Below are 10,236 nucleotides of genomic sequence, written 5' to 3' on the forward strand. Positions count from 1 at the left end.
TTATAGAAATGAGAATGATCCAATTTTTTTTATCAAATTTTATCAATTTTAACGTATGACCTACAGTGTAATTTTTATTTTATTTATATTAGTTAAGGCAACGTTTATGAACTGTTGTCAAGTATGGCAACAGCCGAGAATCGTTGCCTTAGGTGACATTGAAAATCGTCCCCTTTTCCTAGGGCTTAGGCGACGTTTTGAAATAGGGTGCCCAAAGATCATGAAAAAACGTCCCCATAGACTATAGGCGACGCTCGTATAGGAGACACCTGGAAAACGTCCCTTATACCTTTAGGCAACGTTTTTCATAGTTCTAGCAACATTTTTCGATTGTTGTTATAAAGGATAAATGGTGTAGTGTGAATTTTGTGCTTTAACTTCCGTAGGAATGCCTAACTCAAATTTTGTGTAGCCTACTTATCCAAATATATCCCACCTTTCACCTAAGCCCCGTTATAACCCTAAAGACCTCAAAAGTGTGTAATGATATTGACTTTGATTGATGTTTAGAAACTTTTCAAGCGTATGGTAATATGTAGACCTGCATGTCGACTGGTAGAACCCTATTTCAATTTGAATGCGTGGAGTTGTGAATTGGTGGATGCGAACAAGTCAAACTAGCTCATCTTTAGCTAGAAGGAGAATGAACTTTTGGGTACTATCGTTTTGTCAGGTAACTGTTATTTTACTGTCGTTTGTCACTGTTGCAAGCAAATTCCTTGAGGACAAGGAATGGTTTAAGTTTGGGGTTGTGATGACATGCTGTCATTACGTAATTTTTAGGACTTATTGTGACATTTTGATAGAGTTCTCATGCAATTTATACTGTTCTGGAGTGCAAAAAGCTTAAATATTGAAGTCTGTTCGAAGGAAATCGCGCCACGCCAATTTCAAACCGTGCTGCGATTTTTGAAGCAAAATTACATCCTCCCTGTTTGAGGGAAATCGCGGCACGCCTATATACATGGCGCGGCGCGATTTTGATGGGTCAGGCCCATGACTTTTATAAATACTGCACTCAATCTGAAGAACAAGGGTTACGATTTTGAAGAGCAAAGTGCGATTTGAGACATCGAAGACGGTTAGAAGGGCGATTTCTTCATCCTTTTACCAATTCATGTATGTTTTAATTATTTCATTGATTATGCTATTTGTAAACTCGATTATGAGTAGCTAAATCTCTTAGAGATTAGATCCGAGATGAATCTTTGTAACCCTAATTGACACATGTTGCTGTGAAACTCTATTTTGTTTATGAATTCAATTCTAGTTTATTCAATTCAATTGTTCTTAATGCTTTTTATATCTTGATCACATATAACTTGATTTCGTGAGAATGAATGACCACTGACCATGGCTTTCAACTTAGACCTAATTGAATTGTTCTAATAAACAGGGTTAGTCTAGGAATAGATAATCGTTTGTTAGTGATAGTAGGTTAACGTTCGGTAAAACCTTCAAGAATTATTAGACCACCTAAGGAATTAGGGGCTGTAGTTTAAGAAGAGGGTCCTAACTCAAGGGATTGATTAGGGCTATTTTGTTAATCATCGTAAATTAGAAAAGGATTCATAACAAATAGGTGCAGTAGACAAATTAGGGGAACTTAGAGGATTCGACGGATCTGATCTCATCTTTCTCTCATATTTTCTTAATCAAATCTAATTTCTTTTATTTGATTTCGTAAAATCAAACCAAATCTTCTGCCTAGCGGCAAACTAAAAATAAACTTTACACATCCTAATTATATAACGCAATTGAATTATTGAAGTTAAAAACAGTCCTCGTGGGATCGATATTTTTACTACTTCGATAGTATTTGGTGCACTTGCCAAACTTCTATCAATTAACAAAGATGTCAAGTAAGTTAACCTAAGATATATTGCTACTCTAGCTCTAGATTCAAGAGTTTGTGTCCAAAGCATCTTGAATCTCATTGAAAGCATTAACACAAGAATAACAACAATATTGAATATAAATTGCTAGAACCATATATTGCAAGATCAAAAGATTACATGTTTAGCAAGGATCAAGTACCTCTCATCCCAACAAAGGGTATTTAGCTACACATCATCATGGAAGCCTTGCAAGGATGGATTGAAAAGGAAGGAACCATTACACTTGTGATGTCTCAACAAAGGAATAAAGATCCAACTTCCAAAACCACTCTCACTCTATATGATCTACCCTATTTCTCTTTATAAAATTACAAGCTAAAAGCTATGAAAAACTAAGAGAAAAGGATCCTAAAAATATCTAAGAAAATCCCAACATAATAAATTCAAGGAATAGCAAGTGGGTGTTTTATAGCCTCTGCCCTGCCTGAACTCGAAGATGCGAGTTACATCACTCGCAGATGCGAGTTGCTTCTCTGGACCAATGATAAGCTGCCACGTCATAAATGAGGAGGTCAAACCGCCCTAACTCGCAGTTGCGAGTAAGGGAGCTCGCAGTTGCGAGTTGCTCGCATCTGCTACTCGCAGTTGCGAGTTTGAGTGCGAGCTGCATCTCTCCTGGATCAGCTTCTGCCCAAATAGTGTTTTTTCATGGTTTTGGTCTTTAAGCTCTGTCTTGAGGCTAATTTCTGCACAAAAGGATAGAGTAATGATAAGTAAAGCGTAATAAGGCATTTAACGCTTATTTCTCGGCTTTTCCTTTAATTACTTGCAAAGCAAGCAACAAAAAGTGCTTAAAATATATCATGAATTTAACACTTCTTGGCATTTATCAATATGTCATACTTGACTATGTGATTTGGTGATTATGTGCATTCGTTAAATTTGGTGAATTATATGAAATTGTGATTGGTGAGTTATGTCACATGGTGATTTATGTGATTGGTTAATAATGTCAATTTGTGTGGAGATGTGTACATGATGATGTTTATTATTTTTGGTCATGCTTGTACACGTGGCGGTTTTCATTGATGATGGTTATTTTGGTGATAGTAATGAAGTGTGAATCATATGTATTTTACTTGGTGATTTCTCTGTTGATGATAATTTCCTTGCCTATGCTTTTGAAATGATGAATTGTATTTGTTGAGTTGATTAGGCAAAATTTTATGCGATCTATATGATTGATGTGAATTAGATGTATTATATGCATTATGTGAAATATGTACTTTATGTAAAATGAGTGAAGTTGCACGTATGATTACATTTCCTAAATGATGAGTTTGGTGTAGTTTGATAATTAAGCTAAATAAAGAATGAGGTGAGAAATTCATGTATTGATTGATGTTGTTAAGTGATGAGCTTTTGACGATGATTTGATTAAAGAATGAATATCCTTGATATGCTATGATATAAGTATGATAACATGATTTGTATTGAATTGAAGATAATATTCATGTGGAGTTAATATTCTAGGAGTGATAGGTATGTACATATGTTATGCTTGAAATACTTGAATGCCTTCGTTTGATTATATATTATTTGTGTAATATAATCTAATCGTCAGTGGCCGTTTGGTTGACCGCCTGCCTATTTGAGTGAATGGGTAGACGGCTTGCAGGATTGAGTTGCTTTTCTTTTCTTTGATTTTGAGTTGCTTGAGGATAGCGTGGAGCTACCTCCTTTCTTTTTATTCGGGGTCTAGTTTAGGGGACTTATGTTGTTTTTGTATCTTGTTGAGACTTGTTACTCATTATTATTAGAAATTGAGATAGATATTTGGTGATGAGTTATGAGACCTATGACATGGTTATTTGAAGTTGGTTTATGCTGTTGAGATAATTTTGTATGTTTGTCTTCCGTTGCGAAATTTTTATGAAAACCGTTTATGCTTGATTCTTGAAAAATGTAGACGTAACATCTAAACTCTTTCGGGATAATTATTTATTTGCATGTTTTATTGCTTGAGGGGCTTAGGGCGTTACAGTAGTTAACTACTGATGGGGGTATTTTGGTCATTTTGTAGTGTTTCTTAGCATTCTCTTAAGTGGGAACAACAATTCTCTTTTTTGTTTGTTTATGCGTTAATGCTTTAAGGTTGGGCTTATCCCATTTTGTTCTATCTTTTTTTGACAAAATATGTTGTCTTTTTGTAGGAAATTGGGAATTTATTAAAATTTCAGAAAATTGACATAAATGAAATAAATACAACAAAAAATCGTTTAAATGCATGTTACTTGTTCTAAATTAAATAATTTAAATATATATAATTTATTAAATATATATAGTTTATTTTGTTGATTAGATTAAGACCAAATAGCAACAAGTTGGTGTTTGATATATGGTATTGAATTGATAGTCCCAACTATTGTTGAAGTATGTTGGTAGACTGGTGATAATGATACAATAGTTTTATTGGAGCATTCGGCAATATTGTTTCAAGGCTTTAGTTAGACCCATTCATGAAGTATGTTGGTAGAATGGTGATAATGATACAATAGTTTTAAATGTGGATGACACTAATTTAACAAACCTAGGTAAAGCAGACTATGGTGGATTGGTTAGGAATTTTGAGGGAATCATTCAATTTTCTTTTATGGTAGTGTAGGTTTGTCCAATATTTTGCATGCAGAAATACACGCCCTTGTGATTGAGATTAAGCTTTGCTGGGAGATTGGTTATAAGAAACTGATTTGTTTGTTTGTCACTCTTGATCTAGTGCATTTAGTGTTAAAGGAAGTGCCAAGGTTTCACCACTATATGAACCTCTTGGAGCTCATTCGTGTGTATTTGGTTAAGGAGTGGGATATTTTCATCATCATATTTTTCAAAAAAGAAACTTTTGCGCGGATATACTTGTTAAAGTGGTTGCTAATCAGTCTGAGTATTTTGTGATGAAGCATCATCCATCATCATGTATTTCCTCAATCTTAGTGGATGTTATAGGAATGTCTTTTATTAAGACTTAGTTTTTAGCCTTTTCGTTGCTTTTCTCTTGTTTCTTTTTTTCTTCTTTCATGTAAACAAAAAAAAAATATCAAGACTAAATATATCTGACTAAATATATTTTTTTTCCAGTACTACAAGTATACATTTTAGTGACAGATTTATGCGACGAAATACCTAAAGAATAGTCACTCAACATAATATAATTTAGTCACTCAACATAATATAATTTAGCACTAGAATAGTGACAGATTTTATTGACCTTTAAATTCTGATTACAGTTACATCCATGTGATATTTTCTCTATCAACTCTAGTTGTTTGCAAAAATACATGTTTCTAGTTTTCATACATAATAAATAGTTTAATACATCACATATATATAGAAGAGTCGATCGTGTTACAAATGCTTCCCTTTCTGTGCTCACTGCTTCTCTGTGCTTGTTTGATCTTCAATTATGACCGACTGAGGTTGTTGATGTTGTTGGGAGACAGTAATCGATAGTTGTTGTCCTTGTTGGGAGATTTCTTGTGGGGACTCATCTGACATCATTGCTTTTTGTTCTGTTGATTTGCCCCATACAACAATGTATAGTCCTGTAACCACTACCACTGCTCCAACAATACTGATGTACATAAAACAAATCAAAGTGGTAAATATGAGTTTGACATTTTTAACCAAAAATGTTTGATTTTAATGAATGAAACTTTAGAAAAGAAACAAGTTGTGAGAATGAGAAGTGTGCATAATTATCAATTTAGTCTTTAAAAAAGTAGTCATTGTTTCTCATAGATTAAAGAAACTTCAGAATAATTCTTCAAATTGAAAAGCATTGATCTCATTAATCTTTTCGGAAAAATATATTTAAAGTAGAAATTTACCGATCCAAAAAGACTAATGTTGATGCGATCAAAGATTTTCAGTTTTATATATTATGTTGAAAGTTCGGTCAATGTCATATATCATAGAGTTTAACGTGTTTGATTTTAGAGAATAAATTGATTATTTAGTTTGCAATAAATTTAGAAGAGTGTTAGAAATACACTCTGGGTTGATATAATATACCTTCCAAGGTGGAGTTTCTCCGAGAGGAAAATACAAGCCAAGGTTGTGACTATAATCATACGCAAAGGAGTAAAAGCAGTAACAAAAACAGGCCCTGTAGTTTTAATTACATAGCCTTGCACATAATATTGAATAGCCGATGGTACTATTCCCTGTGTAAAATGTTAGAAGAAAAAAATGTCAGAAACAAAACTAGAATACTTGTTTAATGTTGTAACCTGGACCTAACTTCTTAAAACAAATAAAAAATAAATTGAGTTGGGTCTTTGAGTTTAGATTGGCTCATTGACCCATTATTTATAGGTCATTGCTCTTTAGGCAGATAACAATTGTTCACAAACACCTCAAATTCGTTGTCGAACGATAGCTAACTACCGTTCGGCCCTTGATAGGTGCCTAATGAGCAATGTTTACTAACCGAATATACTGAAGCAAAAAGTCTTGAGTCCAGGCCCAAAGACCAAGCTTCAGGGTGTTTACGCTCCATGATAAAAGTTAAAACACCGCATTGAAGTGCACCAATAAAGCAAACCCATGTGGCTAGTGACATCTCTGCGGGATACTTTCTCAATATTATGACCTGCAATTGATAACTGATTGTTTAGTCGGGGTCGAAACTTTATTTGAAAATAGTTTGAAACTTTAACGACTATAGACATCATTTGTTAAAACTAGAAGTTAGTGGTTCTCCTCGTCTTCTGATCCAATACATGATTTTATTGGTCTCAACTTAACAAAAACTAGAAAAAAAAACAAATGTGTATGCCTCAAAAGTCATCACATATATTTATCCTGTTTTTGTCAAATCGACATCAATTATATCACTATGTTAGTAGTATTGATTGTCTGCTAGAGTACAATTTATTTAAAAAAGTGAAATAATGTAAAATTAAAATATGAGGTGCAACTACTCAAATTGGATCATCTACGGCAGGGCCGATTTTATGGTATTGTCAAACCGTAGCATATTAGATTTAGAGAATGAACTTACTTGTAAAATATAAAATGCAGAGACGCCAATACAGCTGATGAGGACAAAAACTGCACCAAGGAGCCAGTGTGCACCAGTTGGATCGTTCACATTTTCAGGTTGGTGCATCTGAGTAGCTGCTGATGACCCAGAAATTTGAACAACAGGACCTTTGTATAGTGCCATTAGTAATGCACCACCAAGACTCACCACTGTGCCAATCACTTTGGCTTGACATCCTATCTCCTTAATTTTCATTCCTTCCAATCTGCACAAGCATAATAAAAAATATGTCTTATATTTATCAAAATAGGGACCGATTTGCCAAATATAAAATTACAGTGACCAATTTACGAATTTTTTTTTTTTAAAATACATAGGGACCAATTTTAAAATTTTTGAAAAATTATAAGTGCCAATTTGAGATTTACATTGTACAGTGTGACAAAGAATTTTCAAATTCATAATTAGGTGGTATTCGAAATTTCTTACATTACAGCTTTGACAATATTGAAAATTCTCTAAATTTTTCTTGAAAACAATCAAATGTATATAAAAGAATTAATTTACCGAAAAAGTATTGATAACACAAAGGTGATAGAAGGAATGGAATTCGTCACAGCAGATGCAAATGACGCTGTTGTCAGCTTCATCCCCCAGAACGAGAAGCACAGACCAAGTATTACCCTATAAATAAGTAGACTTAGATTACAAAAGTTTAAATGAGTGAAAAATCAAATTTAATTAAACATTAATTTAGTTTTTTTTTTTTATTTTGAGTAAGTAAACATTAATTTAATATTACGTACTCAACAAAAGCGCCTGCCATTATTAGTGAAAATATCTGAACGGTCATCTTGGGCCTAATTTCCCTGATCAAAGATGAAGAAATTAATTAATACGCAAATATGGTTAATAAACAGAGTCCATAGGTAACCTATTTGATTTGTAACATGAATTCATGAAGAAGAGAATATGGAATAATACCTTTCAAGGAAAAAGGCGAAGGGAGCAAGAACAACTGTTGCAATTGCATTACGATAAAAGGACAAGAACATACTGACTGATGCCCTTATTAAGGGCCGCCATAGTAACCACAAACATTACTGCGGAACCAACTTGTATGATGTAGAACTTCTGAACCAAGCATTGATTTTCTCAATAAATGTTAAGTCAGCCATCTTATCTATATAAATTTCTATTTATGTGTCGTGAGGTAAATTTCTATGTGTTGTTGAATGACTCGCTGGCATTATTTATATATGTTTTTGATTACTTGTGTTTGTTCCTATTCTCTTTCCTATTTTGTAGTTAACTAGTTGTATAAGAGAAACTATCCAGTAATCACAAAAGATGTGCATGCCACAAGATGCGCCACAAAATGCGCATTATAAAATTGTCACTTAGGTTAAATTTTTTTTTTTTTAGGCTTAATGATGTGTTTTGAAGGATTTTTTTTTTTTTTAACATTTGGAGGAAAGTTTCGTATGATGATATGTGACTCTTTGGTTTTCTCTAGGTTATATTTATAATTATTCTTCCAAATTAATTAATGGTTGATATCCATGCTGTTCTTGCTCAACTTCGTAACAGCTCCACTATTTTAATTATCGTTCTAAATTTCTACAACTATAATTCTATCACTCTCACTGTATTCTACCATCTATCTACCTTCTATCTATATATACTAGATTGTAATCTTTCTTTACTATATTCTAAAGTAAGCTTGGGTTATTTACTATATTCTAAAGTAAGCTTGGGTTATTCTTGAGCAGGCATTGTGATAATGTGCTACCTCTAAAAAAACTTGATTTCTTTAGCACGCTTGAATCGTTCTTAAGTTATAATTGTGATGTTGTGGTATCTCTAAAGAGGCTTAATCCATACCTTCTTAGTTTATATCTAATTTAATAAAGTTGTAGGCAAGTTTAAGTTACAAAAACTTTCCAACCTTCTCCGTTCAATTGTTTCATTTTTCAGCATCCATACATTTGTGAGAAAATAATAAATGTCAACATTATCATGTAACACTTGCTTCACATTTGCTCAAATAAAATCTGTTCATACCAAATATTGATATTTACATTACTTCTGTATCATAAATGTATTTGCTTCCGTTTTTTCTTGGTAGCCGAAAATATGGTGCATTAATCCCTTCCAAAAATAAGTCTAATTTGCTTTGCAACTTGATGTTGTAAGAAAAGCATTTCAAAGGATTGAGTAAGTTTGGTACAAGTTTTTTGTTGCTTTTCAAAATAAGAACAGCATGAGACTCCTGTTTATTTTAAGACCCACTTATTGTAGAATATGTTGCTGATAGTGCTTATTCAGATTGTTTAGAGCATAATTTATTTATTTCTAATTCAAGTAGTATGCACCTTTGTTCTACCAATAACTTCAATTACAAGATATAACTCATAATATAATTTTGTTTTTCGGTATGATACACAGACCGAGTTCAGTGACTAATTTTTCTAAATTTGACATTTAGTAATCATACTTCATGTGTCGTTCGGTGATTATATGCTTCAAATCATTTTCCACAATTGTTTTTTTTTCCTATGTCGTTCAATTACTACTTTGTTTTGGTCTATATATTTATTTACACTATGTAGAGGAAGAAAATAAAGAAGTCATCAATTGTCTCACAAAAACGATCTTAGCATGTTATCTGGTGCATGAAATTTAATCTCAAACTTTGTTATAAAGAAGTGATCAATTGTCTCACAAAAACGATCTTAGCATGTTATCTGTTGCATGGAATTAATCTCAAACTTTGTTATATTAGTTTTAGCCGATTTTAGAAATAAGTGGGTTATAAGCTTATCTTTTACATTTTTTTAACACTTATTAATCTCACAAGCTATGTTTTTTTTTGTGGTGACCGAGATTTGAACCCCAGACCTTGCATATATCATGCATTGTCCATACTAAGCTTACGAGGACACAAGCTATGTTGATAAATCTTATCAGTTTTTTAAGACAATCTTACATGTTTGGTGCTAAATACACAACAACTTTTTTATTAAAATAAAAATGTTAAATTTTATAAACATATGAAATCTAATATGAGCACAATCTCTACATTATTCGGGACTATGATTAGTGTAGATGAGACCATATTTTGCCTTTAACCACCTACATTTATAAATTTTTCGATTCATTCAAGTCAACTGCAATGGTTTAAATTTATTTTAGTTGAATCATTTTTTTAATGAATTGTGTTAACCTTATTTGCAATGAATTCAAACTTTTATTGTATAAATTTTTCCTAAGTAGATTACTATATGCAATTCTATTGATTTCTAAATAGAGTTGAATGACATATTATTTATATCAAAAGTAATGTTTATCTACTCT

General features: G+C 32.5%; 1 pseudogene across 1 annotated transcript; it reads right to left on the reverse strand.

Moving 5' to 3' along the window:
* Positions 1-5,076: 5,076 nt before the first annotated feature.
* On the reverse strand, positions 5,077-8,057 carry LOC146899746 (WAT1-related protein At4g08290-like; annotated as a pseudogene). Its single transcript, XR_015021968.1, has 7 exons — positions 7,864-8,057; positions 7,686-7,748; positions 7,447-7,563; positions 6,898-7,144; positions 6,325-6,486; positions 5,907-6,058; positions 5,077-5,466 (listed from the first exon to the last, which is right to left on the reverse strand). The product of XR_015021968.1 is annotated as a WAT1-related protein At4g08290-like (transcript).
* Between the last annotated feature and the right edge of the window lie 2,179 nt (positions 8,058-10,236).

Source organism: Medicago sativa, chromosome 8, assembly GCF_051527215.1.
Source record: "Medicago sativa cultivar Bolivia chromosome 8, Bolivia_mono, whole genome shotgun sequence".
Lineage (NCBI taxonomy): Eukaryota > Viridiplantae > Streptophyta > Magnoliopsida > Fabales > Fabaceae > Medicago > Medicago sativa.